This window comes from Lycium barbarum, chromosome 5 (assembly GCF_019175385.1).
Source record: "Lycium barbarum isolate Lr01 chromosome 5, ASM1917538v2, whole genome shotgun sequence".
In the NCBI taxonomy this organism is placed as follows: Eukaryota; Viridiplantae; Streptophyta; class Magnoliopsida; order Solanales; family Solanaceae; genus Lycium; species Lycium barbarum.
In genome coordinates this window covers 48,777,075-48,786,505 of record NC_083341.1, presented here as the reverse complement: position 1 = coordinate 48,786,505, position 9,431 = coordinate 48,777,075, and the positions used below count along the sequence as shown (strand labels likewise).

The 9,431-nt window shown below is 32.7% G+C and overlaps 1 long non-coding RNA gene across 2 annotated transcripts; it reads left to right on the top strand.

Annotated features, from left to right (window-relative positions):
- Nucleotides 1-3,255: 3,255 nt before the first annotated feature.
- Nucleotides 3,256-7,881, top strand: LOC132640833 (uncharacterized). Of its 2 annotated transcripts, XR_009582421.1 has the most exons (7): nt 3,256-3,393; nt 3,621-3,685; nt 4,273-4,655; nt 4,875-4,984; nt 5,098-5,216; nt 6,250-6,281; nt 6,483-7,881. It is a non-coding gene; the product is annotated as an uncharacterized LOC132640833 (long non-coding RNA). The 2 variants fall into 2 exon arrangements; XR_009582419.1 differs by lacking the exon at nt 6,483-7,881 and having other exon boundaries at nt 6,250-6,396.
- The last annotated feature ends 1,550 nt before the right edge of the window (nt 7,882-9,431 follow it).

The window sequence follows — 9,431 nt, the reverse complement described above, 5'->3', positions numbered from 1 at the left end:
TCTATGATACTCTGTCAGTATATGATACATACCATGTGGGCATCATAAAGGTGGTGGTATTGGAATGAATCTGTCATCTATGATACCCTATCAGTATATGATATATATTAGGTTGATATCACAGAGGGCTGAGTGTTTTTCTTGAATGAATGAACTGCCAGTCCTCTATGATACCTGTCAATATATGATATACTATTTGAGTATCATAGAGTGATAGGTAGTATCTTTTGAAGGAATGAATCAATCTTTTATGATACCTTGTCAGTATATGATATATACCATGTGGAATGTGGGTATCGTAGAGGATTAAGTTGTGTTTTTATCGAAGGGATGAATTAATCCTCTATAATCCTCTGTCAATATATGATATATACCAGGTTGGTATCGTAGATGATTGAGTGTTTTCCTGAAAGAATGAACCGTTAGTCCTATATGATTTCTTGTTAGTACATGACATATACCATATGACTTTCATAGTATACTGCAACAGTATAATTCAACTGCTACTGATTTGATATATTATATGCTAGAATAAATTATTTTTTGAGATATGGAAAAAAATAAAAAATATATTATATCATTTATCCTTTTTATTGATATAGAAAAAAAAATGGTGGAGCCAAAAGGTGTGTAGAACTAGATTATGAAAACAAAATTGAAAAAATAAAATTTGAAAAGGAGAAAAAAGTAAGTGAAAATCACCAAAAATTTAAAAAGAAGAATAAATAAAAATAGCAAAAAAAAGATGAATGGAATTAGATTATGGAGATAAAAAAGAAAAAAAAAGAAAAAAATGAAATTAAAAAGGAACAAAATATAAAGAAATAAAAAATATAGAACAAAACTAAAAGAAAGGAGCTAGAATTAAATACAGAATCAGATTATGGTGAAAAATAAAATAAAATATAATATGACTTGGTAAAAAAATAAATGAACAAAAAAGGAGAAAAAGGAAAAAATGAGAAAAAAGAAAAGAAGAAAAGAAGAAAAGAAGAAAAGAAAGAAAAAGAAGATAAGAAGTAGAGAAATAAAAAAGAAAAGAACGAAAAAAGAGACAATTACGTACCAGAACTATAATGGGTATTAACGGTAAATAGTTTTAGGGTATTAAAGTAATTAGGCATGGATGAGTAATTATTTTGTGCGTAATGCGCATTGATGTTCTTTTCCCGATATTTAAAGTGGCCGCGCCAATCCCTTATCCCGAAGCCCATCCCATCCCCCATAACGGTACCAGGATGGTACCAGGCTGATACCGGGATGTCTCACCCCGTTGGACAGCCTTAGTTTGAGGTATCTTCAAATTGCAGGATTATGAGGCATAACAGACGTATCAATTTTTGTTCCTGATAGATCTGCAGTTAGAACTAATGTCAATGAAGCTGACAGGGAGACCCTTCTACCAAATATAAAAATGAAAAAAAGGAAATTGTTAAATGGTATGTGAACGAAAAATATAAAACAAAACTTGTTGACTCGTATAAAAATAAAGTCTCACAAAGTAGGAAAAGGGAGAGTGTTATTTAAAACTAAAAATAAAAACCAAAACTCTTTTTCAGCAAGATTAATGCTGTCAAATCCACAAAGATTGGACCATGGGATTATTCAATTTGTATCTAAATCTGGTCCAGTAAATGATCTGGCGCAAACCATTAAATGCTTCTTGTGTGGCCTATATCCTGCGAAATGCTCATCGCGAATCACATTTTATAGGGCGTGAATCTCATATTTATGTTTTATGAGTTCTCGACATTTAACCCATTATATTTTTAAAATTATGAATTTATCAAATAAAAAGATTAAGTGACAATATATCTATTTATTGTCAATTACAGATACAAAGTGTTGAAAATCGACACTAAATAAGATTACATTATTAAAATGTCAATAAGTTTCAAAAGCATTTAGTTATTTAATTTTAAAAAAAATAAGTTGACCACAAAAATAAGATATAATAACATTTTCTATTAAAAATCAAGTAATACATAAAAAAAAAGTATATCCAAACAATCTATAAATAAGTATATATCAATTCACCGATCTGCACTTCATGAAGATAATTTAACATAATTAACTGATATTAGTTACTCCCTCCGTGCACTTTTACTGTTCTCAGACAATCTCAATCATAGTAAAAATTATTAGATAATAATATTTATAATTATATACATTCATTTTATGAGTTAGAAAAATATTTACTTTAAATTTTTTCATTTTATTCTTGTAGTAATAGAATTTGTTGCTTTTTATTTTTTGATAAGTTCATCTTCTTTTCAGAAAAAAATCACACAACTGTTACCCAGTAACGTACAATTTTGATCTGTCATATTAATTTTCACAGATGTTGGTTTCTATTACCATAAATAAAGCGCATATGAATTTGCATGAATTTTATAGGTTCAAATGGGGTTAGAAAAGCACATGATAAAATGTGCATCACACATGTCGTTATCTAAAATTAAAGTATTTTTGATCAACCATTTAATTTCCATCATGCTAATCACAGAGCAGAAAAATTATGATTAATAGACAAAATTCATAATAAAAGTCATGAAACAACGAACCATAGAAAAATAAGCATTTTATCAACATTATTAGCAGTATCAAGTATGGATTGATTTCTCAAATAGATTTACGTGTTTTAAGGAGTATAGTCATTAATAACAAAATAAAAAATAGATAGAATTTCAAGGGTTAACCACGGGAAACTTAAAATAAACCATGAAAGAATTCTTATTGCACAGGGAGACTAAACTAACAAAAATATTCTGATATTAAGAAGTTCCTAGTAGCAATAGGTTAATAATTCTAACTTATTAAGGTTATAAAAGTCGTTTAATACTTGAAGGATATTTTGATCAACCAATATTTATATTAATGCTTTTAAATTAATATAAATAGATCGATAAATAGATGTAATTCTTGAAAAAGTCTTTATTATTTTTGTAAAACTGTCTAAAGAATCCATTAGTTATGTCATATAACACCATATAAGTGTTACATTTTCGTAACTTTTTGAAAAGTCACGTTATTTTTGTAAAACTGCCTAAAGAATACTACTTAAGTAGATTATTAACACAAGATATACTGCATATGACATCATTATAAATTAAGCCTTGTATGTCTACGTGTAATACAAAATAAGAAAAGCAAAAGAATTATGTAGCAGATTATTTTAATTTTATTTAATTTATTTAAACTATTAATAAGTGAGAGTTCTTCAGTACGACGAAGGACATTTTCGCTGATATGGACTTCTTTATGGCTAAATGTAAGCATATGTTTCAGCCCTGATAAAACAAACACGCGTCCCACTAAAACTCCCACTCTTCTACACACTTCATTTCAATGATTTCTCTCTCTGATTCATCTTCCTCTTCGGGCTCCTATACGGTATCACTGCATTTTTTTTTCAATGTTTATTCATTCGTGGATTTCTTACGAAGGTTGTCTGTTTCGTTTGATTGTGTATGGTCTTTTTGTTTTTATCTTTTACTTTTGGTATTCCTTTTTGGGTTTTATCTGGTGAGTTTTTTATTTTACCCACTAAAACCAGTGAGGGAGATGGATATTATTTGTCTTTCCTCTTATTTTCCAACCATGCATGTGTTATTTTGCAGTGATAGACAACAGATTTGAAGTGGTGAGAAATTTGCACCGATTCTTCAAGATTTCAGATTTTGAGGTGAGGGTTGGTTGGGTTATTTCTTGCTTTGTTATATTGTTATTAGTTGATAGTTGCATGTGTGTCTTATTGTGTTTATTATATGTATCAAGTTGTTATTTAGTTTGATTCCTCCACCTAATATGTATCCTGGTGCATCAAACTATTGATTTTGTAGGGTGTCTTGGCTATATATAGTTTTGACACAAAAAGTAATCAATTGAAGCTGTGCGCTTCAATTGTTTGTGAAAATGCATATATGAATATCTCTTGTCCATCATTTTCAGTTTTTCATAATGAGCTAAAGTTCAACGTGTCCCCTAAAAAGTGATAAAGTTTGCGGTTTTTACATGAATTAAAGTGATGAGTGAATGATACTAATATAAGAAAAAGCTCAATCACCACATCTTTCACTTGCTTCGACAATTTAAATTAGCATCCCCTTTTTAATAATGAGTTAAAAGAGATCCAATCCATTCTAATTTAGGGTGTGTTTCTTCTGGAATCAAAGTGTGATATGCATTGTCGTGTGACTTTGTTGCATAATGTAATTTTTTTTTTAATTTAACATAATACTATAAACATGTTTTCTGCTTTTGCGCTATCAGGGAATTCGTTAACTAATCAATTGATATAATCCAGAAACACAGCCAGATGTTGTTGCCTCAATCAGCACTCATGATCAAGAATTCAGGTAAATTCACTCTGCGAAAACTCCTTCAAAAATCTACGCCAAATGATGAAGAAAGTGATTTTGCCATTTCAAGATTGCAAGAGATTGTGATTCTCAATCAGTTTCTGAAAAGAATCCTGCTTTTATGTGTTGGGTCTTGTCTATCCTTGTTGTTTTATCATGACTTCTTTGCTCTTGTTATTTCTCATTTTCGTATTGCTTTGATTTGCGTGTCCGTATCTGACTCTTTTCTCTTGTTTTCTTTTGAGCCGAGGGTCTTTCGGAAACAGCCTCCCCACCTTCCGAGGTTAGGATAAGGTCTGCGTACACCTTACTCTCCCCAGACCCCACATTGTGGGATCCAACTGGGTATTTTGTTGTTGTTGTAATCAGGTTTTGAAAAATCATATACAAAATATAAGAGCTTTTTGGTTGAAAGACACTCCAGATGTTTGTCTCATGGCTTGTGTTAGTATTAGTTCCACACTGAGGTTACCCCTTAATCCCTTGGAATTCAATCACCTCGCTCTATGGCAGGTCTTGCAAAGCTTATGTTACAAGGGGAGCAATGAAAAAGACCAATAAATCACTAACCCTGCTCTCACTTCTCTCTCATTTTCTAGGTTTACACTGAGGTTTATTCTAAGGTACTATGTTTTTCCCCTTCAATTTTCTTGGTTTACTTGATATAAATTGTTTCTCCGCAAGTTTCTTCCTTTTATGGTTAAACTTTGAGTGTTTTGGTCCAATTTTGTTGCAGGTTTTTAATGCTTGATTCTTCTTCCTTTGAAATGGCACTGGCAAAGAAGAAGGTCTGCTAAGAATTTCTAATCAATTGCCTCCAAAGCTCAATGAGGGCGGATTGTGTGATTTGGCAAGGTACGCAAGGAAGTGCTTCTAATTTCTTCTGCTTTTTTCTCTGCTATTCACTTTTTCAAAGTGTGAGTTCTATGTTTTGGTGTGCTTTTTTGCAACCTTTCTTATTCGATGCTCCTTTTTTTTTATTTTTTTTTTATTTTTTTGGTAATCACAATTTGCTGGGTTAACTTATTCCTATTCTTTTTGGGTAAATGATTTTTTTTTCAGGAATTTTATTTGATTTTCTCATGCATGTTTGGAAATAGACATCTTGGTGTATGATTTTTAATATGGATAAAATCTTTTTCCCTCGTCGATATCAAAGATATGCATTGCTGCTGTGACAAAATGTTCGATGATATGCTTGACCTGAAAAAGAATTAGAGATAACATGGCTAATTAGATTTAGTGGGGGAGAGAATGTACCGAAGGAAACACATACCCCAACAAGGGTTATATGTCTTAAGGTACGAATTGATCATCTCATGACCCCTAAATTTGAAGGGTTTTCTATTAGCTGCTTCGTTAAACTTCACTTTTGCACTCAAGTAACTATTTGCTTAAAGTAAATTTGGTTGTGAATTTTGGCCAATCCTTTTGATAACAAACATGGTTCTAGCACCTCCAAGGAAATAAATGGAGATGGGTTCACAAATATTGCTAGGGACACAATGTTTGAGAAAGGACAGCGTAAACAAATAGGGACGAGCTTTAAAAGTCAAAGGATCTTTTGATGTTGTTCAGGTTTGTTTCATGTTATTTATGATATGATGGATTGTTCGTTGTTAATGTTCTTTCTACTAAAAGCTCTTCTCATGAAAATTGCAAGTTTTCACTTGTAGCCAAGTGTAAAACCAACCATATAATACTTGACCAAAGATAAAAGGGTCAAATAGAAGTACCAGACACAATTTTGTTTGTCGTGAGTTGTCTGCTACCTATGGAATGTGCAATGTGTTGTTTATAGTTTTCTCTGTTTGCTAAGGAGAATTTAGGCTATTTTAGATGAAGGAATAATGCTGGCGCTCTTGGCTTACGGCGATTAATTTTGCAGGTTCAAGATGATGAAGAGCCACGAGGTACAAGGTATTACTATTTAGAGAAACATTTGAAAGAAAACTGCTTGCATAAACATATGGTTCTTTTACTGTATAATGTAGATGTTATTATCGTTATATATATCATATAGAATAGTTTATAATCTGCTTTATTGGATATCAATATTTACTTTACAAATTGAATTAATCTATAAAAAAATTTATTTGGTCCTGCCTGGACAACAAGAAGATAGATTGGAATATTCTTAATGGAACATCCAACTCAGGCATTTCATACAAGTGGTGCTAAGTCCTTTGGAAAGGTATGCTCGCAGTATCTCCTGGGCTTGCCCCTCCTCTGAATACAAACACACATAAACACCATACTTGATGTGTAAAATAATGCATTCTCCTGTGTTCCTCTCCACATTCCTACACACATGAATAATTTTGTGTGCACGTGCATAGGTTTTTTTTTCCCCTAGAAAATTTCAAGATTTCCAACTGCAATAGTGTAATTGTATTCTTCTAAACAGCGTTCTATGTGTTTGCGATATCATCGGTCATGCACGAAGACAGATCTTATTTTTTAAGTGCTCAAAAATATATCAAAGGCGATTTTCTAACTGAACTCTATAACAGTTATAGCAATTATACTTCATCTAGAGTATTTATATGAAATCTTATGGCTGGACATGTTGCTTATGTTCTCGGAGAATACTCAAGGAACTATTGTCAAAATTATTTATCAAAATTATATAGTTAGTAGCTACTGAAGTACATGGACTCAACATACTTAGGAAAGGTAGAATATAAAGAGTTATGCCAGAGTCTATTTGAGCTAAAGAATCCACCGCCGACACACTCTGGTTATTCTTCCATTATATTTGGCACAATAGTCTTTGGTGCTATGTTGAGTTGCCCGGGAGCCAAAACTTCTTTAGGATTAATAAAATATTATATTAGAGGAAACATTTATTCCTCTATTTTGTTGGAGCGCTTCCATCTTTAGCTTCTTTGGCTTTAATAACTTTTAGATGACCAACTTTTCTGAAAGGTGAACAAAATGGGGGCTCTCATATAGGATGTCTCATTAAATTGGAAAGCTCAATAGAGATGCTTAAGATAATCAACATATCAACGGGAAGCACTTTGGTTGGTCTGTTGTAGCAAATATGCTAATGTCATTATGTGTGATAACTCTTGAAGCGCTTTCGCAGAATCTATATCCTGAACTTCGACGTATCTTCTAAACTGTCAAGTTGCCTTCGCACAATTGACGGATCCTTGGAATTGCCTCTCTTTTATATCCATTCTAGGACAATTGACTCACTTTGTTATTTTTGTATTAGGTGATTTTTAGGGGTTTGTCTTTACTTTGTGTCAATTTTTAAATGATACCTTTAAACAAAATTTAAAGGTAAATGTTTCTTCCAAGAAGTAATCCACTTACAGCTTATGTAACTCAGTGTTACACCTCGGAAAATTTTTTCGTTGATGCACAAGTGAACAGACTAGTGAAGAGCACGAGTATACAGTATTTCAATAAGTAAATAATGACATTTGATGACCCTAAGTAAGATTTCAAAGACATCCGATGTTAGACAAGAAAGTTGTCAAGAGAAGGCAAGGCATACAATAGGTAACGGACGAGAATTATGAGTAACAAATTGATGACGGCTTAATGATGTTTTGGGGAAGAGTTATAACGTCCCTTAAATTATTAATGAAGTGTTGAACAAGTGTTAAGAAGATCCCATAAGGATTGGAGATCAAACGAAGTAACGAGAACAAGTTCAGTGGACTGATGGGTTATACGGCTCATTATACGGACCATATAATGTTATATGGACCGTATAATGGACCGCAGAACCATCACAGTGAGGATCACTCACTGGTGGGATTTTACGGTCAGTTATACGGACCGTATAAATTTATACGGCCCGTATAATGGACCGTATAATGGTCACAAAGACGAGTGGGTGAAAGGTCCATTTCACGGTCCCTTATACGGACCGTATAAATTTATACGGCCCGTATAATGGACCGTATAATGTCTCGACAGATCAGATTTTGGGTTATTAAAAAGGGGACCAAGTTCATTATTTCATTTCCACATTTCACTCCTTCTCTCTAGAACTCTCTAGAACATTTCTCCCACACAAATTCAAGAGATATTAGTGATCATCTACATCAAGCTAAGTGAATCAAGTGTAAGAAACCCATTAAAGTTCATCCAAAGCAAGAAATCCAAGTGAAAGTGAAACTAGGGTTTTTCTCAAGTGAAGTGTTTGCACCCAAGGTTCATTCCTACACCATCTAAGGTAAATTTTATGACATTTCCTTGTTGTTTAAGGTACTTGAAAGTTGAAACACTTGGATTATATGAGGAAATAGGAATGGGTCATGAATGTGGGAATAGTGTCACTTTTGAGTAAATGTTTGGATTGAGTTATGACTCTTGATACATTATGATTATAATAATGTTATACATAACATTGAGATTGTGGAATAGACTTTGTATATGAATGAACGAAATTGTGTGATATGACCATAAATATGGATGCATTGGGGCGACATGAGAAGTAAGGATGATGTATGTGAATAAAGGCTATTGTGATGATATTGTGAATATTATTATTGATGTTTGGGAGTTGATATATGATATGGAGGAAGTCGTATAAATAAAGGAGATGATGTCCAATTTTCCCTAGCTTTAGTCATGAATGCTAAGCTATCAATTCTCTAATGTTAGTATGCACTCTAATAAAGGTATAAACGTGAGCATTGAAGAAGCACGTGCGAGTGATAGAATAGTCGAACGGAAAGGTATGTAAGGCTAACCCTTCTTTCATAAGGCATGGTTCTTTGGCCAAACATCTAAATCTTCTATAAGTCTATGATGTCTTTCAAATGATTCGATCTTCCGAGCTATTGAGCACACGATTCTTGATATGCTATGATTGTACTAAGTTCCTCATATGACGAGTAAGCCTATAAAGATAGATGTAATGAATGACAATAGCGATGACGATGATGATAGTGATGTTAATAGTATAAATGCTTATGAACTATTATGTATACGTAACTATGTATGGCTATTATGAAACCCCGAGCTTATAAGGCCGGGTAGAATATGTATATGATTATGTAACGCGCGCACACCTCTGCAGATGGTACGGATAACCCTGAAGCCTTG